Source organism: Struthio camelus, chromosome 1 (genome assembly GCF_040807025.1).
Source record: "Struthio camelus isolate bStrCam1 chromosome 1, bStrCam1.hap1, whole genome shotgun sequence".
In the NCBI taxonomy this organism is placed as follows: Eukaryota; Metazoa; Chordata; class Aves; order Struthioniformes; family Struthionidae; genus Struthio; species Struthio camelus.
The window spans coordinates 187375600-187401787 of NC_090942.1; positions in this window are offsets into that span (position 1 = coordinate 187375600).

Genomic DNA, 26188 nt, shown 5'->3' on the forward strand with positions numbered 1-26188 from the left:
CAGAAATTACCCATTAAGTTTGTTTTTATTGTTAGCTTTTGCTTGCTTAGGTGGGAGGTTTATGCCATGGGTGTATGCCATGTATTAGCTACTGTGAATCAGCCTCAGCCCCTTTGGTGTCTTCTCAAGAAATATTACTTTGGAATCACTACATTTCATTCAGTGATGAGGTAAAAAGAACCTAATTATTGTGACAATTTTATCTAAGGCTTGCAGATTTTATGTCCTGAGCCTATAAAAAATAACTTCTTGATGAATAATGCTTCAGGAGTACGTTTTTGTAACCATCATCTGGAAGGGTCCTTTTGATACACAGATACGTAACTTTTCTAGTGGATGATAAATGTTAAATGTTCTTTACTTCAGGTATCAGTGTCCCTATATACATAAATATAGATAGCACAAACAGCTAATTAATCCTATCTCTTTCTCTGACAATTCAGGATAAAGGTCTGTTAGTGGGAAATACAAATATATATACAGTGTGCATCTCTGCAATAACTGGGCTCAGATACACTATCCAGTAGCTGGCTCCCAGATCTTTGCTCTCTCCAGCTCCTGGCACCCAGGCACGTGAGCCCCCATGGCCTGCAGCTCCACTTCAGCTGCTGGCACTCAAACACCCTCACATACACACCCACACACACCCACACGCACGCACACACATACACACTGTGCATCCTTTCAGTCTACCCTGCAGCTGGTTCCTGGATCCTCTTGTCTCCAGCTGCTCATGCAAAGATACATACATGCAAGCAGGTCTCTAAACCAAACCCCAGGCCCCATGGTGTCCCTAGTAGTTGGTTTGGACCTCTCAGTCCCTCCAGCAGCCAACTTGCAAACCCTTTGGTCTCTCCAGTATCTGGTCCAAGCTTACAGATGCTTCGATATTTGTCTTTCAAGCCTCTGTCTCACTCACTGGCTAGTCCAACTTGATACTCCTTAGAGATCACACACTGGTATACATGCCCGTACATGGGCCCCTATGACCTGTGAACTCACTTCAGTTGCTGGCACTTAGACCTCCGTGCACATACATGTACGTAGAATAGAGAGACCCTTGCCCAGGAAAATAGTTAGAAATGGAATTTAATAATAAGACAAGAAAGGCAGCATTGATCTTGCTCAGGGCATGACCAGACAACAAGACAGTCCCTCCCTTTTTCTGCCTTTGGTTTCTCCGCTAAACATCCCATAATAAGTCTTGTACAATCCCGAGATGCTCTTCCCCAGCCTCCGATAATGACACTCAAAACCAGTAACCACATTCAGTCTGCGAGATGATCCCGAGAGCCGCTCCCATTGATCCGATCTGATGGGTCTCATCACTGGCCCATGGGGCTGATGGCTCTCTCATGGTAGCCCTGACAGGACCCCAGTCGGGCGCTCATTTCTCTGATTAGTTTATTTGAGTTCCTCTGCCTGTTGCTGTTGTTCTTGCTCCTTTGTTTTTGCAGTGATACTTTACTTACATAACCTAACATGCATAACTTTTTTCTCCTTTTCCTCCAAAGTCAGACCACAGGACAGAATCTAGTTTAAATCTATGGGTTTTTTTTCAGTTCCTTAAATTCACAAGACCATTCCTGAGGGGATTTACACTATTCTACAATTTTACTTGAGCCTTGTCACACTCCTTAGGATCCCTGTTTCCCTTGTATTAAGTGGAGAGTGGTAAGGTCCACCATGTGACTAACCATCACCATAATCTAAATGAGATTCCCACTTGGAATCATCCTCTGGGGAAGATTAATCCCCTAGTCTAAAGTTAGCTTCCCCTCTCTCCTTCACTGCTTCCAATCCATCCCCTTTATTTTCTTGTGACCTTTTGCCTAATTAATTGTATGTCATGTGTTAGTGATACAGAGTATATTTCAAGTATTAAATAGAAGAAGGCCATGCAGAAAGCTTGAGCATTGAACTTCTGTACCTCTGTTCCACTTCCCATTCCCTTTTAGGACTATTCTCTCTAGATAACTCCAGGGCAAATCTGTTTTTGACGAGTTTAGCCTAAAAGAGCCAGTGCCAGTTGTCCTGTAATGAGGTGTAGTTGCCGGCTTTTTTTGATTTATCAGGATAGAATACATTTAAGGAACAAGGCATATGTGATCATGTTATGATAGACAGTATCGGTTTTGTTTGTATGTTCTCAACTTGTATGTTATGCTATTTTAGAAAGGAAATGAATAGGTCTTATGAAGACTTCTAAAGATGAAAGTGCTCCTTCTCTCCATGGCTGCTGAGCTTGCTTGGAAGAGAAAAGCTTCAAGAGTAGTAAGCAGAGCTAGGCAGAGGAAGAGCATGAGGGAATAGCAAGGAGAAAGCCTTGAGCACAGCAACGAGACTGAGACAATACTGAGAGGAGGTGGATAGATCTGCGGATAGGCAGGTCTCTATTGCAATAGAAAAAAAGCCTTCCTAGAACTAGAAAGGCATGTACAGAGTTCACTGTAACTCATAAATTCATAAGATCAACTGAAACTGAATGTGAAAACAAGGACCCATCTTCAGAAGATACAGTGGGATGGAGGGGAGTTGTCATAAACATTTTTTCTCTTATGTCATTCCAAATTTAAAAGGTAATTATTTAATAAAGTTTGACTTTTTGTTATGAAAGTCCTTCCAGTCTTCTTTTTAGAAAGTGTTCTATCAGAAAAATGCATAGACAATTTCCTTCAAAGCTTTACTTTCAGACATGGAACGCAAGACTGAGTTCCTTGCCAAGAGCCAAAATGTGGATGTGCAGGTAGCAACAACAAGCATATCTATGTGATTGTTAAAGAGAGAGTAGAGGAAAAGCTACAGAAGAAAGGATAATGAATTAAACATTAAGCCCCTATAAAATATCAGAGATAAAGAGGACACAATGGGAAGCTGAACTGACCAGATGGTCTAAAGATGAATATGATTTTCAGAGTTTTGTTTTCACCTTTCCAATTCCTGGAAGTATAGAAAAAGAGCCAGAAGATGGGTGCGTTCATAATAAAATTGTAACTGTAACAACCTTCACTAAAACTTAAATATTTTGGATTTTAGAACAAAGATGATAAAACATAATTCAAAAAAGATCTCAATTTTAATGATATTATATGTTAATTGTCATTAGAAAATGTTGAAACAGTTAAAATTTAGATAGCTTATTTTTTACTTAAGTTTATGTGTACTATATAAAAGCAATTTGACTTAAGAAAGTCTTGACAAATATGGATCATATGTTGTTTTATATTTATTGTGACATATCTACCTATTGTTAGAGATAGACACAATCCTATTAACGTAAACTTTTACAAATACATTAAATATAATACTCTATTTCTATATTTCACTCAAGTGTTTTATCCCAGTTTGAAAATAAAGTACGTTACAAAACAGAAATAGTGGAGCAGAGCCGGGGGAGCAAGAAGTGTAAGTAGATCCTAATTTGAAATACTACCAACAGAAACAGCTTTAAGTTCACTTCAACTTTTATTCAAATAAAAGTAGATTAAAAACAAAGATAAAATAAGGAAATTTGAAAAAAAATTCCTTGTCCTCATCATCTTGCTGCCTTTTAACTTTTACCATTAATGAAGAAGTAGATGCAATGAGCGAAGTTTTCCCCTCATTATCTGTGCGTGAACTAGACATCTATGTTCCTACTATAATCAATAGACACTTAAGGCAAGATTCAGCTACCTAAAACATAGGCAAATAGTGTCTCAGATGCCAGTACACCTAAATGGATGTGGCAGGTAAGAGACAAAAACTTATGGAAGATCTTCAGCCTTCTGGAGCAGCAGCTACAGTCTGGTCATGGTACCTTGTGTATCTTACATTTCAGGACCAGAAACTTGCCTTAGTGACTACCATAGCTACAGCTGGAGAGATATTCAGCTAACCCTGAGCCCAGAACCTAGGATGCAAGTTAGTTGCCCAAAAATAGATGTGTGTTACAATCTGAGGTACTCTAAGGTATCAAAGATATCTGGGCTAACATCCATGACATAGGACCTACAGGAAGCCTGTTCCCTTTGAAAGGGACAGTTAGAGGCCAGGCAGGCATCTCAGATAGGTGCCTAATTTAGGGAAACTTAGCAAGGCCAAACTATATTACTTTTATTTTAGTATGATATTAAAGAAGGAAATATCTGGCGGTAGGTGAACGAAATGGATCTAAGGATAATGGAGTGTATATAATGGTGTGTATGTGCATATGTTTATAAATATATAAGCAATAAGTAAAGTTATATATAAAAATATATATAATTGGTGTACATTTATATTTATACTACATATTTAAATTAGTGTGTATACATAATTATTTTTCTCTATAGATAATTCTTTTTTTGCAACCATTATTCTTAGCTATTTCAGGGTTATTTCCTTTGCTGAACTCTGAAAAGGAAATGAGATGCTCTGTTACTGATGTGGGTATAAACTGTTCTCTCAATCTGAATGCATTTTCCTGTGATACCCTGAAGTCAGGGTAGCTCAGTTTCCTTTTCTTGATAGGTTTATAACACAATTTTAATGCTATTTTTCCTCTCTCCTTCTCCTTGATTTGTGAATTTCATTTCTAAATTGTATTAGCATTTTATTTAAAGAAACTCAGGGTTCTGTAATTACTTTGGGAAAACTATTAGGATACAAACATTTGAAAATGAGATGCAAAACCTCTAAATTCTAAGTTCAGACTTTTGACATTTTAGTATCCTTTCTTCAAGACAAAGATTAATATTTCCAGTCTCTGAGCTTTGGATTGTTCCTGAAGAAACCTAAAATTGATTTATACTGCCATTCTGGCTCACAGAGTTTCTTATTGGCCTAAACAGAAGTGCTCAGGCATCCTAAGATCAATCTTTAGCTAAGCAGTTACGTGCCTGATATTTTATCTAAGCTCCGTCATGACTCAAAGACAGACTGAGGAAGCACGCGAACTCTAGTTCCTTTGTGAGAACCACTCATTTGACTACTTTTGAACCACCTTGCGATCATATTCCTTCTTTTCATCTGTTCAACATGCCAAGTGGATACCTAAAAAAAGCGTAAATATTTTCCCTAGTATTTGATTCAAATGCTCATCTGAAGTTTTAATAAATCACAGAATCACAGAATCGTTTAGGTTGGAAGGGACCTCTGGAGATCATCTAGTCCAACCTCCCTGCTCAGGCAGGGTCCTCTAGAGCATATTGCCCAGGATCGCATCCAGACAGGTTTTGAATATCTCCAGCGAAGGAGACTCCACTACCTCTCTGGGCAACCTGTTCCAGTGCTCTGTCACCCTCACAGTGAAGAAGTTTTTTCTCAGGTTCAGATGGAACTGCCTGTGGTTCAGTTTCTGCCCATTGCCTCTTGTCCTGTCACTGGGCACCACGGAGAAGAGTCTGGCCTCATCCTCTTGACACCCCACTTTCAGATACTTGTACATATTGATGAGATCGCCTCTCAATCTTCTCTTCTCCAGGCTGAACAGGCCCAGCTCTTGCAGTCTTTCTTCAGAGGAGAGGTGCTCCAGCCCTCTCATCATCTTGGTAGCCCTCCGCTGGACTCTCTCCAGGAGTGCCATGTCTCTCTTGTCCTGGGGAGCCCAGAAGTGGACACAGTACTCCAGGTGAGGCCTCCCCAGGGCTGAGGAGAGGGGCAGGATCACCTCCCTCCACCTGCTGGCAACACTCTGCCTCATGCACCCCAGGAGACGATTGGCCTTCTTGGCCACAAGGGCACACTGCTGGCTCATGTTTAACTTGTTGTCCACCAGCACTCCCAGGGCCTTCTTGGCAGAGCTGCTTTCCAGCAGGTCAACCCCCAGCCTGTCCTGCTGCATGGGGTGATTCCTCCCCAGGGGCAGGACTCTGCACTTGCCTTTCTTGAACTTCAGGAGGTTCCCCTCTGTTCAGCTCTCCAGCCTGTCCAGGTCCCTCTGAAGGGCAGCAGAGGCTTCTGGTGTGTTAGCCTCTCCCCCCAGTTTAGTATCGTCAGCAAACTTGCTGAGGGTGCACTCTGTGCCTTCCTCCAGGTCATCGATGAATACATTGAACAAGACTGGACCCAGGACTGACCCCTGGGGGACACCACTAGCCACAGGCCTCCGTCTTGACTCTGCGCCATTCACCACAACCCTCGGAGCTCGGCCATCCAGCCAGTTCTCAATCCACCTCACTCTCCACTCATCCAGCCCACACTTCCTGAGCTTCCCTACGAGGATGAGATGGGAGACAGTGTCCAAAGCCTTGCTGAAGTCCACATCGACAACATCCACTGCTCTCCCCTCCTCTACCCAGACAGCCATCCCATCAGAGAAGGCTTTCAGATTGGTCAAGCATGATTTCCCTCTGCTGAATCCATGCTGACTACTCCTGATCACCTTCTTGTCCTCCACATGCTTAGGGATGACCTCCCGCATGAGCTGTTCCATCAGCTTTCCAGGGCTGGAGGTGAGGCTGACAGGCCTGGAGTTCCCTGGCTCCTCCTTCTTGCCCTTTTGGAAGACTGGGGTGACATGGGCTTTCTTCCAGTCCTCAGGCACCTCTCCTGATCTCCAGGACCTTTCAAAGAGGATGGAGAGTGGCCTAGCGATAACATCCGCCAGCTCCCTCAGCACTCGTGGGTGCATCCCATCGGGGCTCGTGGATTTATGGATGTCAAGTTTGGACAAAAGATCTCTCACCTGATCCTCCTCCACCAAGGGAGAGTCTTCCTTTCTCTAGCCTTCCTCTCTTGTCTCCAAGGTCTGGAATTCCTGAGGACTGGCCTTAGCAGTGAAGATTGAAGCAAAGAAGGCATTCAATAACTCTGCCTTCTCTGTATCCTTTGTTACCAGGGCACCCGCCCCATTCAGCAGCAGGCCCACGTTTTCCCTAGTCTTCCTTTTGTTGCTGATGCATTTGAAGAAGCCCTTCTTGTTGCCCTTGACATCCCTTGCCAGGTTTAATTCCAAATGGGCCTTAGCCTTCCTTGCCGCTTCCCTGCACACTCTGACAACGTCCCTGTATTCCTCCCCAGTGGCCTGTCCCCTTTTCCACATTCTGTGTACTTCCTTCTTCTGTTGGAGTTTTGCCAAGAGCTCATTGCTCGTCCAGGCAGGTCTCCTGCCCACTTTGCTGGACTTCTTCCTCAGAGGGATGCACTGATCTTGAGCCTGGAGGAGGTGATGCTTGAATATTAACCAGCTTTCTTGGACCCCTCTTCCTTCTAGGGCCCTGTCCCATGAGATTCCCCTAAGTAGGTCCCTGAAGAGGCCAAAGTTAGCTCTCCTGAAGTCCAGCGTTGCAATCCTACTCATTGCCCTGCTCCCTCCTCACAGGATCCTGAACTCCACCATCTCATGGTCCCTGCAGCCAAGGCTGCCCCCAACCTTCACCTCTCCAACTAGACCTTCTTTGTTCGTTAGTACAAGGTCTAGCATTGCACCTCTCCTCGTTGGCGTCTCCACCACCTGAGTCAAGAAATTATCATCAATGCTTTGCAGGAACCTCTTTGACTGTTTGTGCCTAGCTGTGCTGCCTTCCCAGCAGATGTCAGGGTGGTGGAAGTCTCCCATGAGAACCAGGGCCTGTGAACGTGAGGCTACTTCCAGCTGTCTTTAGAAGGCCTCATCGACGACTTCCTCCTGATCAGGTGGCCTGTAGTAGACCCCCACAACAGTGTCACCCATGTTAGCCTGCCCTTTAATCCTTACCCATAGGCTCTCCACTTGCTCTTCACCCACCCCGAGGCACAGCTCCATACCTTCTAGTTGCTCCCTCACATAAAGAGCAACTCCACCACCTCGCCTTCCTGGCCTGTCCTTCCTAAAAAGCACATAGCCATCCATGACATCATCCCAGTCATGTGAGCTATCCCACCATGTCTCTGTAACTGCAATGAGATCATGGCCCTGCGACCGCACACAGATCTCTAACTCTTCCTGTTTATTCCCTGTGCTGCGTGCATCGGTATACAGGCATAAATCCTGCAAATCTCCTTTGAAAATTGGTTCCTGCTTCTCCCTCTCATATCTGATGGAGTCTGCAAAGTGGATGTGTCCTGCTCATCATATATAAGGACAGTCCAGTAGGAAAGTCTGTTTATTTTTTTCCTCTTTCCTCCCCCATTTCACGCCTTCAGGGTTGTGAGTTTGATGGGCAACGATCTGTTCTATACTTTTTTTTGTTAACAACAAGACAAGATACTGAGTACCAGGAACAACTTGCAAAAGCAGAGTTAATTCACACTTGTTGAAAGTGTGTGTGTATGCACATAAACACTGTAGCGCTCAAATAACAGGTACAAAGTAGGTACAGGTAAACTGCAGGAGGATTTTTTTTAACCAAACTGCCAACATGCCCACAAACATCTGTCATGCATCATTATAAGAGATATTTTGTCCACCTATGTGTTATCAGAATTTGGGTGTGTTCATGTTGCTGCATTCTTTATGGGTATAAATTTGTAACCATCATTAGAAAATATAGTGCCTCTAGGCCTTAAAATGAATCCATTTAGGTTGAGTGTCAAGGATCTTAACCTGTGCATGCCTATTTTCTGTCAAAGAAATGGATTAATATCTGAATTGAGTGGAATATTTTTCACCAGCTGGATGTCTCTCTTACAAACAGAGTATGTCTGCATAGATAATCTATACACTGGGAAGATGAAACGAGCATACCATCATTCTGAGACTAGGTTAACTCATACAAGTTTTAATTCTTGTTAAAATCATTGTCTCAGGCATGGAGGAATGTTGTGTTGTTTCTGTTTTCTGCTTTTTTGTCTTTTTTTTTTTCCTCATTACATTCTTGTGCACTTAAAAAAATAATTCAGTCTATTTCCATGCAAATTATGCTTTTCCTGGATTCATTAAATGCTCTTTGCTGAGACCATAACTGGACTCTCTCCTCTCAAATTACCTATGCAGAATATTGAAAGGGTCAAAACAGTGCAGCATCCTACAGTATTTCACAGAATAGAAAAGCAGTCAAATTGCTCTGATTTCTCAGTCTTGTAATAAGGGATGGTAACAAGAAAAGAAAATGGCTGAAAATGATTTTGTTCCCATGTGTCAAATACAATAATTAGAATAAGAAATGCTACAAATTAACCCATTCTCATTACAGTCACTATATTATAATTTCATGGTTCTCTTCTAATGCTGTACTCTTGCTAAGGACATTTACATCTCATCAGTGAACACAAGCAGCAGATCTGCTGGCGGTGAATGCTTGATTCACTCCAATTTATGTCTTCTTTTCAGCTGGGGAATCCATTGTGTGAGCTAATAGCAGGTTTCCCATTTGAAATGTCTGCCGATTTCTTCACATTTGGATACACTGCAAGTATTGTCATTTTTTTTTTTTTTAATATGTCACATAATTGTCGCATTACACTATGTGCAAGCAGAAGAAAGCAAATTTTCAACACAAATGAAACACAAAAGGCAGTGCTATTCTTTGCTCTTGCCCCGGTCCGTGGGGAAAAGACAGGAATCTTTTTTCTCTTAAGTCTAGCAGTGGGTATAGCTCTAATCTTTGTGATCACCTGCAAAAAAGACTGAACGAAGATTTCATCATTATCTTCCCTACTTTTGCAAGGCTGATTGTCAAAAGAGAGGATCGTATTAAAGCAATTAAGTGGACAAATATATCCACTTATAGGGTGTTTAAAATGTCATATTCCCATTACTTGACTGCTCGTGGGGCATTCCTGAAGTATAATTTCCATGATGTTCACAGTAAATATTCATAATAGCCTAATGCTAATAAAGCACAACAGCTGAACTTGAGTGCTGGTCTTGTATCACCTAACAATATTAGGTAGTTTTCCCAATTCAAGGTGCGTAGAGAGAAAAAGCTATATTTGAGGTGTTTTACATGTTCTCTTGTGCTTGGACCAACAGCTAGAGAAAGAATAACCTACAGAAATCTGAGGGAATTTTGCTGTTGATGTTAATGGGATAAGATCTCATCCAAAAGATTTTGTCCTACTAGGCAGGACTGTTATATGCATTACCTTTACAAGATGTTGGAGATTGACATAAGAGATGTGTGATCAGTGATTCAAAACATGAGGTTATTTCACCTGTCTTTAATCATTAGTGCTTGGATTCACTTTGTCTAACTTTAGACATTTCCAATACGGATGTCAACATATGGGGCAGGATTCAGTTGCCTAAAGATAGGAGTTTAGGGCCACTTGACATTCTTTAGGACATTGAAGACATACACAGGCCACACAGGTAGGGCACAGGTAGGGAGACTCACACCCTCTGATACTGAAGCTGAGTGTCAGGTGGGGTATAATGCAGTACAAAAATATCACTAGATGCCAACATTTAGGTGACTGAATGTCACCCCTAGAGCAGCTGTTCAGATTTCCTAGGCTCTATTCAGTTCTGTAAACACGGGTGTACAGAGCCATTCAAGATACTCTGATGTGTGCTACCTAGCCTCCGTTGTTTATGCCCAAGGGCGTGAGTATCCTGTGTGTCTTCGTTGTATCATATCTGTTTGGCTTCGTCGAGATCTCTTGGATCCCTTAAAGCTCTCAGTGGGGTCCCACGCTTGGCTAATTAAATCTGACCACTTTTTAATCAATGAGAAGAAATAGATACTTCCAAGATGTGATTCTTCTCATCAATTTCAGATATATTTACCTTTGTATGAGGTGAAAAATGCCCAGTAAGTGTTTATTTTCCCACATATTATAAAGGAAGACTAAACAACTAACCTATAGACTTTGGCAATAAGTAAAGATAGCAGGAAGTGTTTCGTCTTTGTTATTCTATCTGATGAAATAAACCCAACAGGTTTACTTTCTAAAAATACAGATGATTAACAACTATGAGACTGAAATCATGCCTTCCTCTGTTTTGTCTTACCTTGCCTTGCCTTACTTACCTTTCCACATAACTCAGAGTAAATCTCAGTAATTCCATAGAAAGGTGCAAGTCAGGTTCACCGCTTGGATGAAAGAAACATTAGTAGTGATACTCTTCCCCCCATTTATACCAACACATTTGTAAGAACATATGAATCGTAAAACTGGAGGTTATTCTATTCTATGGTCCTATCCTTTATAAGATCAGTTGTAGATATTTTCAGAACACTCCTCCAGCTTCTGAGAATCTGCTGCTTGGGATTTACTGAGCCTGCAGTTATATCTGGATTACTTTTTTAAAAACCCTCATCAGTGTTTGTTCTTTGAAGTTGCCTAATCACTTTCGGAACCTGTTTACACTTTCAACAGTCTTTGTCTTTGAGTTTCACAGTCTGAATTACTTATTATGTGAAAAAGAATGTTTTTTATGATTTATAGACATCTACCATACCCATTTTAGTTGTGGGGTTTTTTTAGCAATGAAAAGCCCTTTTTAACCTCTTGCCATTCAGAAGTTCCATACTTATCACCCTTATCACCTTCATCATCTTCTATCGATCCACCTTTTTTCTTAAGGTAGGAAAATCATGATATGAAGCAGTTTAACAACTAAAACAAATACAATAACGGTATTGTAGAATTTCACTAAGATACCTATGAAGACAATTGGACCTATGACTGTATTTGTACTTGTCCAGTACAGACAGCAAATTAGTGTCAACACTGGTAGTATGTGTACAGCTATAATATGAACTGTTGGGACCTGAAGTAAGGCCATAATGCTGTAATCATTGAAGTAATTTTCAGCACTTCCATTAACTTCAGTGCTTCAGAATTGTTTTTTGAGACACTAAGCCCCTTTTATGTGCATCACTGAACAGCAATTTTCAGTTACCGCTGACCCGAGATAGATTTCAATGGGTAACCTCGAAGTGAAAGGCTCTCTGCTGCATTTCAATACCCCAAGCAATACAGCCTCTTCTTGTTTTTATTTTTAATGTTAATATTTAAAAAAGCCAAAAAAGAACAATCTGTCATGGATGTGTATGATAATTGACATAATAGACCCTAACGGCTACTTTGGAGCGTAATAGACCACGACAGCTCCATTGGAGCTTACTCAGAGATTGAGATAGAAAGTTTTATCTTTAATAGTGTACATTCATATTTACCATATTTTAATATGTCTATTTTTATTAAAAATAGAATCTAGACAAAAATATCATTTACTTACATATAGTACTATTTTTCATGTAAATGTCAAATTAATTTAAGAGAAAAAAATAAAATATTCAACTTTTTAAAATAAATGACAAACAAAGATCTAACAGAAAGCTCTCCCAGAATTTAGTTGTTCAGAAGGACAAAATATTTAGTGGTTTTCTCACTTGTCTAACCTGACCAGGTGAGTGAGATACAGCATTGTGTTAACTGCAAGTGAAAATGAAATTTTTATGCACAGTGACCGTAGGAAGAAGAGAATGTAGAATCCCCCAGGTTCATCTTAACTCCTTGGGGAGCAGACTGAACTAGTAATGAAATTTCTCAGAGCAATAGAGAGAGAAGTGAAAACTAGGAGCAAAGCATGCACAGCCTGGGCCATTTTAACATAGCTCTGGGAGCTAGTTTGGAGAAACTGTCATCAAAAATGATCGGAATCTGAGAAAGTGGAAGCGCTATGTAATTCAGTCCTCCACCAGGAAAAGGATGATTTGCCTGGGGGGTGAAAGAAGGCAAGGCAAGGAAAGGAAAGGCAAGGCAAAGCAAGGCAAGGCAAGAGATTTTCCTCTGGCAATACATTTATTTACAGTTTGACAAGAGAGAAGGCACAGAGACAAAAATTCCAAGAGGTTTTGCTTAAATCATTTGAAAAATACAGTGATTCATATGCACAGTCTGATGAACTTCTATTCAGATATTTATTTAGTGTTTTTTCTTGTATTTTATTTTTATATTTTCTATTATTTCTGTCCTAAATAATTGCTGTGGTTTCAGAGCAAATTAGTGGTGGGCAATCTCTGTTTCCTTAACAGACTGCAAAATCATAACCATTTGAAGTGCTTTGAATAGAACGGAAAAGGCCGAGCTGGCTGCATATTCATTCCTTATAAGGAAAGAAAGGTGAAGGATTATGGGCCTGGGAGTGGCAGCAGTAACTCAGCAAGTACGGCAAATGCTTGTGATTTTTTTCTTTTTTTTAATTCATTGCTTTCTGGAGACAATTATCCTTGTGAGAAAGCCATGCTTTGCCTAAGGAGGAGAAGTCTTCAAAATTATAAAGAAAAGATCACCCTAAGACCTCCCAACTCTGCAAACAAAAAAACTTGAGTTTTTGCTTACATATTGAATCTCACATTTTTCTTTTTTTTTTGGTCTCCTATTTTGGGGGTTCTAAGTTTTTACTTTGGGAGATTAGAAGAGGCATATGGTATGGAAACATGACTGAGTAAAGGAGTGCAAGGAACAAGCTTGATCATCAGGCCCTCGGCCATCATCAGTGTTTACTGTTGTCTCATGCTCAACTTGTTTTGAACCACAAGGTCTGCAATGACCTGCATAAAATTCCATGGGCTAATGACCTGGAACTCAGAATCAAGGTACATTAGCTTAAGTGAAGCAGTACACCAGTACAGCTGTACGCCTTCTAGTAATGGATTCAGAGCTGATTCAGAGCTTGCTCATAGTATATTGTTTCATATGAACATAACACTGAATATAGGAAACGTATTTTAAGAAAATTGAAGCTTCAAATGTAGGAGAATTTGATGAAAATTCTGCTGCTGGTCAAATGTTGTAATGGAATGGGATGCATCTTCTCTTACTTTATACATAAAAGTTTGGTATTCTGAAGTATCACCTCAGTATTTCAGAATCCCTCCATAGCCTAAAAGAAGAATCCCCAGAGTCATCTGGGGAAACATCATGATGTTTCTCTCCATCAAGCACAGAGAAACTGTTAACTACAATATTCCACTGGATAACTGAAATTTATCTTCTCACTGACTGAAGAGAAAGCCTAGTTGACAAGATTAGACTGGATGCAGAGCTTTTAGAAAACTTCAGAGAGATTGATCCCGTCTGTAGAGTCAGAATTTCTAACTTGTCTTCCCAGGACTGCCCACAGCTTTTTTTGTTTGCTTGTTTTTTCCCCCATATAGCCTATAGTTCCTACCTTGTGTGAGGTGGCCAGGACTTCAGCATAAGGGCACAGGTTTAGCCTCTGAACATCAGGCTCCATGTTAGCCACCACTAAGCTCCACAGTGAGACTGAAGCTCAGACAGTCTCTCTGATTAGCATTTCCTTCTTGTTGGTTACCTAAAAATTCAGTGGTTTTAAATTTTCTGAAATGAATGGATAAGAGCTTAGATATTTCATATAGACATTCTACATCAACTAGGTGCAGCCAAATAAAATCTGTGATATCTGAATTACATTTTTAGTAGGGGCAGTCTTCCAACCAGTTACCTACATTTGTCAGCGTATAAAATAGTGTCACTTATCTTCATAATAGAGAAATTATAGTGAATGGCTTTTATATACTTTAAGATAGTCTGATAGGAATGGTAGACATGTTATAACATAAAATAACATCACAATCATTTCAGAAGAAGGGGAGCAAACATTTTAATGTGTTACTTCTCTCCAGTTAATTTGGGATTAAATAGTTCTACCACTTCCTGTAGGAAAGACAAAGGTCATGGAAAAAAATAAAATAAAATAACATCTCAGGCAACTGAACTGCTTAAGAAAAACTCATAGAGGTCACTTTTTGGGAAGATAGGAGAAATGGAAAAATAATTGTAACTGGATACCTCAGAGGGGCATCAGGATAGGTGTGTCAACCAATGATCAACCAGTTTACTACCTATCACTCTCAGTGAACTATAAAATAGTCTAGTTTTTCTCTGCTCGGTTCCATAACAAGTTCATCAAACCAGTATTCTTATCAGTGAAATGAAGTTTTTAGAAATGCATGAAATTGCAGCTCTATTTGGAATGGAGCTTATCTCCCAATCTAATTCTAGCCACTGAATCCAAAACTATTTGTTCGTTTCTTACAGTTATTTGCATGCCTGGAGAACTGTAGACCTTTTCTACAAACTGTCAGCATTTGCAGTATTTATGCTAATCCAAACATTTGTGATTATACCATGGAATTTGCTCGTGTTTTTCCCTTATGTGAACATAAAAATATATGAACGGCACACAGAGTTGCCACCTGCATTTAGAGACTGTCCCAAACTCAGTAGACATCATTCCCTTGACTTCAAGAAATTTTGAATAAGATATATCAGAAAAAGAACTACAAATCATCCCAATATTTAATAATTCAAGGCCAAAGACTAGGACTAACCAAAGAAAAGGATGGAAATCTCCCATGTGTTCTGAATAAAACTCACCGTTATCTGTAAACTATGTATTTTAGCCAGGAATGTCAGATATGGACATGGTAAAATTGCTAATTATAGAAGGCTGTTCTTTTTTCATTTGTTATGAATTCAAATAATTTATAAAAAATGCAGTGTAGAGATTGCATAAAGATATTACTTGCTCAGTTGAAGGGCACACTATTGTTAAAATACACACGGAGCTTGGACGTGTGTCATTCACTCCACCTGCAGAAAGCTGCCTTGAATGTTATATTAGTTAGAATGGTTTGAGGCTGTAATATTTCTTTAAAATAAAAATATTTTTAAGAATAGTAATTTCAGAATGATGTTTTCAGAACATTTGAGAAAAATAAAGACTTTTTATACAGCTATTTTCAGAACCCGACTGTGTCCCATTTTTAACCAACATATGAGAGCATAGTTACTTGCTAACTAACTTCAGGGGATTGTCAGTCAAATTTAAGTACTGAAATGTTTGTGTCTAGTGAGTTTAGTTCTGGTCACAGCTTTGAAATGCTCTAGTGAAAACTGTAAATGAACCTGTCTCCTTTCTCAGAGACAGCATTAGTCTGTGCTACTGGGAAAGGTCGTTTCTCAGGGGCTGATTGAGACAATTAAAGAAGTACTTCTGATGGAGCACTTCAGAAACTATATTCTGAATCTGTTTTATAGTTGCTTAGATCTTTCACAATACAGTGATATAATTTTACATCTGGGTCTTCTATATGTACTGTCCAGAATAACTAGTGCATGTAATGCCATTTTTTGAGAGTTTTCCAAGACATTGTGTTCTTTGATGTCTGTAAGTAAAAACTAATTTATTAGTTGTGTCATTTGAAAGATTTTCAACAAATTTAGAAAACATCAGTATTCTAGGTTTCCCTTTTTCATTTCAGTTTCAGTGAATCTTTTCAGTATCAGAAAAAATACATTTTTATTATTCAGAACAGTCCTTTTTAAGGAAAAGTCTCAAATGACTGACTTGAAAAAATTCTTAATTTACATTATTACAATCATCAGATTTGTTTTGAAATGTGTTATTAGGATTCATTCCTATTTTGACCCCAGAAGTACTATTTTTAGGAAAAGTCATGATCAGTTAAATTTTGTACCACGAAATAAAACTGTGATGAAGCTGATTTGTTTTCAATTTACTTTTAAAAAAATATGTTTACATTTTTCATATTTAAGCTTCAAATCTAACCAGAGCCAGATGAGTTTTTTGTAAAGACACAGTGAAAGAGACATTTTGCCTCCAAATATCCTTTTCTTACAAGTTCTTTCATCAGTTTTAACATAGCTGCTGCTGCATCAAAATCTGACTACAGTTTTAAGCTGCAATTGAGAGTTTTATAAATCACTGCCTAAGCACTCTACAGATCCCTCTGGCCTAGTAATTTGAACACGTGGTTTACATTTCAGTGAAAAAGGACCATACTAGAAACTATGTGCAGCATCCTGAGCAAAGCCACAACTCTTACAGAATATAATGTAATAGTCTATTTGTGCATTTTTCTTCCAGCTCATTTTGCTGGTGCATTTTCAGTGCTGTCCAAGTGTTACCCTTTCAGTAAATTATTTGCACAAGTTTCTGATAGTTTCCTCAATTTTGAATCAATAGATCTATATGTTGGGAAGAAATCTTGAGGATAGTAATATTGTGCATCCATAAATGTCTGTGCGGTTCACACCTGTACTATCACCAGAAGAACTACCAGATGGAAATCCCTTATTATTAAAAATGGAGCTTTGTGTTTTTATTACCTCATATTTAGATTTATGAATGTCATTTGATTTCTGTGGGCCTTGTGGACATTTATCAAATAAATGGCAATTCTCAGAATACAGCAATGTGAAAATACCCGGCTTTCAGATGACACCATGCTCCGTGACCTGAATTAATTACCTGAAAAATTTCATAGGGCAGAAATTTCCAGTCATACACATGCTCTGGCCCCAGGGTCTTCCCACTCTGATCCCTCTCCACACTTTGTATCTGCCACTGTGATAGTTTAAGGGTTTTCAGAGCACGTACGACTTCTGAATTCTCCCAGTTTTTGGATGGAGTAATACCTCTGTGTATGCAAGGAGTAAAATATGAAATTTCTTGAAGCTGGTAGGAATCCATCAATAGATTTTGAATTCAAGGTAAGTTAGATAAAGGAAAAAGTTATTTAGATTGGACTTGTAGGGAAGTTCAGCTAACTAGTTTGATTTTCTCATATGGAGAACACCAGTTTAAACAGTTACATTTAGTAATAGTTCCTCCCTAATTCGTCCCTTTTGTTGTTACATGAAAAACTCAGACACTTTCTTTAAAAAGAAAACAAAATAAAACAAAAAAGATGTAGTATAGATTGATGTTTTCTGTTTGTTTTTGTTTTTTTTTCCCTCCTCAGTAAACAAGTTTTCTCCTCTAGGTAACAAGGTCAAACTAATACCCTAAGTCATATCAACACTGGGTATCCTCAGGGAAAAATATCAGGCTAAGAACTCACTTGCTCTTCCAGATACCGCTGTACTAGCTGAGGGGTTTATTGTCTCCAGCTTGTGCCCTTCTTTCCTTTTAGGACTGATTCGTGTGTTTATCTTCCCCTCCCATTTCGAGTAACAGGGGTTAGTTTTAAGAAGAATTTTATTATCCAGCTCAACAAAAGAGGCAGTATCCACACCTGTAGCTTTAGCGGCTCATGTAAGAAGCTGGTACTCACCAAAATGGTGAGGGGGAGAAATGTGGGCAGATGAGCAAATCTTTTTCCTTGAGATAAGTGAAATCCAACACTGCCCTCTTCCTTAGGAATTAGGAAGGGAAGATTTGCTTTGGTTTTCCCACTGGTAATAAACATGTTTTATTCCTTTTGTAGGATGGTGATAGCTTGTGATGTTTTAATTTTAATAGTTTATTCTGATGAGTTCACAGCTCCACCATTAGTATTAATTAGTTATCTAGCAGCATGTTGAATTGACAGATCTTAATATCCCCCTCCCCAGGGGTTAATATCAATTAATTTAAAAGGCTGAAAAAGAGACTGGAGAAGGATAAAATTTGTACTTGAAAATGCATTCTTCCCTCCTCCCCTTTGGAGTTTTCTTTTCCTGCAGGAATTATATACAATTGAATTGCATGACTCAATGGTTGCAATAATAATAATAATAAAACCCTCATACAAAATATAAATTAAGAGAAATGAAGAGTTCACAGCACATACCTGACTTATGGCTAATCAGTAGATTTGGTGTCTGCAGTGAATATGTGATGGCTAGAGGCTACAAAAGTCTACAGGGTATTTCACAGATCTTGTAATAGTGACATTTCCCCATTTTCAGATCAATCACATAAAGCAGTAGAGCAAAGTTTAAGGACTGTTAAAGTAAAAAGTTAATTTCAATTATAAAATATTTCTTCCTTTTCTGGTACTTTTATTCTTCTGCCATCTCATAATGGTTGTAGTATCATTTGACAGAACCTTTTAAGGTAGTTCCTGATGTACCCTCAGTACGTGAACAGAAACAAAAAACAAAGACTTTATCACAGCTAATCTGTAATGCAAAAATCTATATCTGAACTTCATACTTAGATATTTTTAATAACTTTATTAAGAAACAGTCACTGTGAAGGTACCTTTCCACTCATCCTAGGGCAGTTGTCTCAAATAAATCTGCTGAAATGGACTCTTGAAGTATTTATAATAATAATAGCATTTATTATGTATTTATTAGCAGTGTATATATATAGAATATTCTATATTACATGGTATAATAATATATACTATTTTATAACATATAACAATATATATTTTTACATATAGGGTATATAGTATAATAATCATAGTAAATTATTGTATTTATTTATTATTATGAACACTTTCAGAGTCCAATTCAGCAGACTTAATGGTTCAAGTATCCTAGAACAAAAGAGTAAGCAAAGGTAAAGAGTGAACAGATTAATCATTTTTAAACTCCCAATTCCAATCAAATATTATTTTTACTGTCCACCATTGATCAACAAACTAATTATAGGTTATTGCTGTTGTGCTATAAAGTTGCTGTATCACTCACTATAGTTCTGGAAAAGTTTCTTCTGAGACGTCTTTTCTTTCGTAGGTAACCTGTTGCCTCAAATCGTGATCAAGATAAATTCATCAACTCCTCTGAACTATTCATGTACTCAGAGATGATCGCTCCAAAATTCGAGGGTTTTCTTAACCTGTCTTGTCACATTATTTTGAATATTCAAGTATCTAAATTGAAAGTTGATGAATGTGTTGATTTGCTGTCATTTGATAGAAATGTAGAAATTGGCCAAGTGTCATTTTAGTCCCATAAGGATAAATTAGTTTGATTCTTAAACAAAGCATCATTTAATCTATATTCTGGCTAGTTCTAATCTTTATTCAACTATTGCAGCTCTAGTGTACTACTGCTATATTTTATGTGCATTTTCTAAAAACTCTTGTAAGATGTCAATTTTTATATTCACTTTTTTCTTGACCTCGGAATACATTTAAGAACAATGAGCTCTTCAGGGTGCAGGGTAGAAGGCATTTATATAGACCTATATAAGGCATTATATCATAAATGTTATATGTTTCTAAAATATATCTACTAGTTTCAGCACAAGCAAAATTATGCAACTTATCAGTTGAGTGTGAGAAAGCACAGCTCTACAGAAGAGGATGTTTTCAGTTGCTGTAGATGTTGTCATATTGATGCTGATTCTACAACTAAGAAGCTGACTGTAGTACTCTTTTTCATATTGATTAGGGTCCCACTTCATGTGTTCTCTCAGTAATTATGATAGGATAATGTGTATAGTACCACTCCGTATCTGAAGCTCACATTGGGATGAAATGCACACATACATGCGCGCGTGCATGCGCACACCTGCGTGCACACACGCACACGTTACTCTTCATTCTACATATTTAATTTTATGAATCTAGTAGGTAGTAATAGAACTTTTTAAAACAGGTCTGTTAAGCTGATATTTTGATTCACTGGAGTGCATATATGATTTTGTAAGCTGTTTGATTAGCTTATATGTTGTGACTGGATTAGAAGAAATGTTTGAGAAAACATTTTTAAAGTCTTCTAAAACAAAATTTGCACGTGCACATTTTCAAACATTTCTTTAAACAGATTTTTCTATCACTAAAAATAAGATTTTTTAAAGAGCTTAGTTGTCATTAAATGACACTGATGCAAAATAGTTGAATAACTAGGACATTTTTTTCAATCAACTTTTTAACAATAATTTTTATTTTTAATCTCCTGACTGCAAAGTGTAGCTGATGGGCTTTTGTAATGTTTTATGTATAAAGTTGATATAAATCAATTTTCGGCAGCAAGCATATTTTATGTTAAGCTGATTGCAAAGTATTGTTTACCTTGCCAGAAGACAAAAAACAAGGAGAAAAAAGAGCTCTAAAGTTGGATGACTCTTTAAAAAATTATCAAAAGCCTACAAGGTATAATATCTGTTGAAAAAAAGTGGAAATTAGTCTAGTCTCAATTTTAGAAAAATAAGTAAGCTGCTTTCAGAATGCAAAAATTAAAACTTCTAATACTGTGAAGCAGGGCAAAGTATAATTAAGAAGTGAGAGACCTGGACACGTGTTACGTAACACAATCCCTTAATAGCACAGACCATATAATAGATCAAGCTCTTTACAGAGCAGACCTAAAACACTGTACCACCCACATGTTTGTATTTCCAGTGTTATAACTATAATTCACAATTACTTTGAATTCATGGGCTTAGTGGGGAGGTGTGGCAGCTCGCTGAAGCTGTGGGAGGTAGAAATTATACTTTAGAGAGTATAATGGTGATATTGAAAGTACGTAAAGTCTGCTACTGATACCCAAAGCTTGGTCTTGAACCTGTATAGTTTTTCCACTGGAAAATTATGTACTGGAGAAACCGAGGTTGTAAAGACTCCCCATGAGGAAAAGGCAGGAAATGTACCCATGAACATGGTCACGGAGAAGAACAGACTTCTGGAAATGGCTGCCTCAGCCTACTGATTCAGGAGGATCTAGATATGCATTTGGAGGAAAGACAGAGTTGGGGCTGTAAGTCACCCTCTTTCAAATTAGGATCTTATGAAGGAAAAGATATATTCTATGCCGAAGGGATGCCAACCACATGTCAAAGAAGAGAAAAAGGAATATGAATGATCATGTGGATATAAAAAGGCAGTTTCCAAGTCTATTCTGTTCTTCCAAAGATCTCCCGGAGTACCACAAGCTCTGATTTTGGGACCTGAACAAATGGGCTGAGACTTTGGTGTGTCGTGACAAAGTGGGATAATGAGAGCATTTCCTAACCACCAGCTTAGTGTTTGATGCTAAGTGTTCCCGTGCTCACACAGACCTCACATTGCTAAGGTAATATTGAAGTCATTGCTGCAAGGGAGGACTTAAAGCAGTAGTGGAAGGTAACTTGAAGTGACATATTTTTTCCCTTTTTTTTTTTTTTTCAGTTAATATTTAAACAGGCCCAGGTGCTGACCTTTGATTAACACGGATCAATGAAATATGCTATGTATACTACAGCTGAGATAGTTGAATAAGGACCAGAAATAGCTGGAACGTAGATTAGATCATGCTTTGATTAAGAACTGAACTAGAACCAGAACTAATTTGCCCCTGTGGAACCAAAATGATGCTTGGCCATTTTCTGCAGAGAGTAAAATGATGGCAAATCAACACATTTATCAAACACAAGCTAACAGCCCAGAAAACGCAGATAGGATAAGGTATGCAGAAATAATTCTTTAAATGCAGATTTTTAGTAAATGGAAAGATAATTCAAACCATCTAGTTATAGGTGCCCAAGTAAAGAGTCCAGTCATCTCATTGTCCTTCTAATGTCAACGGAGAAAGATAGACTTTGAGAGAATGATCCATACTTCAGGTGTGCTGAACTAGACTCTAGTGGCTCTTCTTCCTCTGCATTGTCTATATAAAAAATATGAACTTGACTGATTATGCACAAGAAGTTCACACATAAGTAATGCCAGCATCTTAGCCTGTGTGAAATATGTGGCTACTGTAAAGATGTTGCCATTTTTGCAATATTCATCAATGGTGTAGTCGCAAGCCCTGTCATACCACCCAGCCTCAATACTGTATTTACAGTTACTGAAAAGCAGTCAAAAATAATAGGTGCTTTATTAGGTTATAGCATCTTATAGCATCTTTAGCTCTTCTATGTGGAAAGTAAAGAGCTTTTTTTTTTTTTTTTTTTTTTTTAGATGAAATCCGGTCTGGAATAGTGGCTATGTTTTCTTTAGTCAGTGTATAGTGAAACTGTCAAAAGAAGGACAGTTGATGTCAGAAGGGTTCATATTTATTCATGTTTAAATTGAGGTTGGCTGTGTCCACTCTCATTACTGTTGTCATAAATGGTCAAGGGCATCTAGGTATGTGTTTCCATAAATGATGTGGTCATTCCAATACAACAATTCTGAATACTGAGCCCTGTAGCTCCATTATAGTTTCTAAAATGCTCCTAATGCAGCACTATTTAGGAATCCGAAAACTACTTATCTCTTTTAGAAATGCAATTGCTAAGACGACTCAAAGCAGCTCAATATCACTTCTTGAAGTTCGAATTTGAAAATCGGAATTGTATGGTCAGCCAATCCATTGTGAAAGCGGACTCTGTAGCGCAGGTGAATGAGAATTGCTTATGCCTTGGGGAACACATTTATTTGTTGTTACTGAAATAGTTTCATTGTAAATGGCAAGAAGAGAGAGAAAGAAAAGTTCAAAATCCTTTATGTAATATTTATCAATTTCAGACAGACATCTAAGACCACACAAGATTTCACTCATTCATTAGAGTGAACTTTCCCTTTGCTGCATGCAGTATCTGTACATTTCATTTCAATTAAAATATAAAGCCACACATCAAATCATTCCTGCTTAGAAAGACAAGACCACCCAGTGGTTTCTGTATGCTTAATTCACTCTCTCCTGCCACAACTGCTGGAGGCTTTGATTAGCTTTATCTTACTTGCAAGAGGCACCCCATGTAGAAGGAGACAGAGTGATAAGCTTTCCTGTTGTCTCTGCAGTTCTGAAGGAAGCTTGCTCCATTCAGATCACCCGGGTTGCCTGGAAAATACATTTTAAAAATCAAATAGGCTCTTATTCTTAGTAACCATCTAGTCTATCTCAAACACCAAAGGAAAATGGGAAGAATCTGCTGACAACTTGCAGTATATTTCCTAAGACAAGGACTGTAAGGTCTTCTTTTAATGCTTTTAATTTATTAAGATGAAGATTCACCTTCTTTCCTGATGCATTTCTGATTCTGTGTGTTATGTGTGTGCATGCCAGTATGTGTATCATCTCCTTAATTCTTTTTAGTTTATTTATCATCATACACTTAATAAGTTTATATTTTTATTTTTCCCATAGACATTTTGAGATGAAAGGGGAAAAGAATGAGCCCATAAAGGAGAAGGACTACTGAAAGGAGAAGTTAATTTATATTTTTGAGAAGTCTTGGACTGGGGTAATATTTAGACTGAACTGTATGAATACACTTTGCCAGGGCTACGTATCAGCTGTGCTGCTTTTTCTAGTTATGTCAAGGCTGTCTACAGCATGTGGATCAACTTTTTTTTTTTTAATGTGTATACATATTTAAAGAAAAAAGGCTGTTTTCAAACTACAGCTACAGTATGGGTTTAAACAAAATAATGGTGATCACTTTTCTTTTAGAAAACACTTTAATTCGGAAACTAAGTATATTATGGACATAAAAACTGTCAATCTTGTCAATCAATCAAACACTAAAAAAAATATATTAGCTTGTAAGTGCTCGTTTTACTTATTTTTTCTTGCTTCTTAGGTAGTTAAGCATAGGTACCATGTATAGGGATTAAGAATTTACATTTCTTATATATACATATGTATCTATATTTCTCATATATGTACACATAAAACTGGACGTGAAGATAGTAAATAATCTTAGATTATATCCTTAGAAATAATCTGTTATACTGAAAGCAGTGTTATCATACGTTGAATCAACTGAGGAAACCATATTCATTATATAATTTCTTTTCTTTACAAGCTGTTTGCAGATTCCTTGCCTTGTAAAGAAGGTTTCAGTTTTTCTTGCACTTTAAATGACATTTGAAGTATGCTTCTTTTTTCTCTTTCTCTCTCTCTCTTTTTACTTTTTTTCCCCTCTACGTCATTTAATAATAAGGTAAATAGGTATGGATTTGGCCCTGGAAACCATTTCTGAATGGATAAATCTTGTTTGTTCCATAGTCACAGAAATGGTCCTTGCTAACTTCACAAAGGATTCTCAGAGGAAAAAAATACCCTTCCACGCAGATGCATGCATCCTTTAACTGATTTAATTATTAAAACACTTGACCATTAAAATGGAAATAATACACTCTGTCTCCTTAACTGGCTTTATTTTAGTTCAGAAAAGTATTACAAAACAAAGAGAAACATTTTTTTCCACTCATGTTTCTTCATACCGTAAGATCAGCAAATAAGTTAAAGGCCATAGATTAGGAAAAACTAATTGCATTGAATTCAGAACTCAAACCATGAGCATTACAATATAGGAAGTTTTCAAGTTCCTCATACACAAAATGTTATATCCTAGCATACAGAGTAGTGAAGCTATTAAACTCACATGCTGGATTTCCAACTGGAAAATCCTCACCTTTTCTAAAGGACATTTAAGGAATTAAAAGAGAGAGTCTATATAAACAAACCTGCCTGGTCCATGGGAATCTGAGAGTTCAAAACAGCTTCAGATGTCAGTTTTTAATTTGCAGCATGTCTAACTCCTAATTAACCTAACTATGAAGCTCAGCTAGAAAGTGAATTGAAAAAAAAAAAACCATGTTTCCAGTATAGCAGATAAATAGGTAGCTATTACCTAGGTGTTGTTTCTGGATAGTTTACCTCCTTAGAGATCTTAAAATGGGATTGTTTACCAGTAATGAGTTTTCCCTAGGTGAGCAATTGCTTTTGCAGACATAGAGCATGTTGAAAGGCCACATTTGCTTGTAGCCTATATATACCTGTAATTTGCCTGCAAACTATACAGATAGTGTTTATAGGAGAAAACAACATAAATGTACTTCATTCTGAAAGATTTTATTCTGATTTTGGCTTTTCTGCCTGCATAGTTTTCTTTAAACATTTAGGTTAATGTTAAAGTTCATTAAGATGTTTAAGCTTAGTTACACAAAGGGTATAAGTAGCAGAGCGACACTTTACTAGAACTGCAACTCAACTGGAGATTTTATTTCAGCCCACTTCAGAAAAATAGCACTTGCTTTACGAGTTTCAACAAAATATGACTCTGTTTTCCAAATCTTTAGAGGTTTGAGAATGAAGCAAGCAGCACAACTTTCCACCTCCCTGAATGTCATGCCCAATATCATCTAACAAGGGAAAGAAATGGGGAAAGGTAGTTATCTGATGCAGCACGGTCACGTGTTTTGGATACAGTCCCAAAACACTGGGCCAGTTGTTATAGAGAAGAAATGTGAAGAGCAGTCACTGTGGCTGCCCAGAGCAGCTCTTTCCAGGAGCCCAAAGCTGCGCTGAAATATTTGTGTAGGGTGTGGGGAAAGGGAGGCAGGAGTCGTACACTGAAAAGCTTGGTCTTTTTGATAAGATACATATTTTCTTTTTTTGAGGAAGAGGAGGTGTTTAAAGGAGTGTGAATATCTGTAAAAGAGCTGGAATGCAATCAAATGAAATGGATGCTAACAATAAACAAATAATACGTTGAATTTTATTATCAATATGCCACTCAAAGTCATAGTCAAGGTTAAATTTTGCATTAAAGGGAGAGTTTCCACTTTCTTATAACTTGCAGAGATCCCACACAAAATCATAACACTTCCTATTTTTGTATAGGGAGATGCATTTAATGGTGAATTTTAAAAAGTGTGGGCAAAATGAAGTTTAA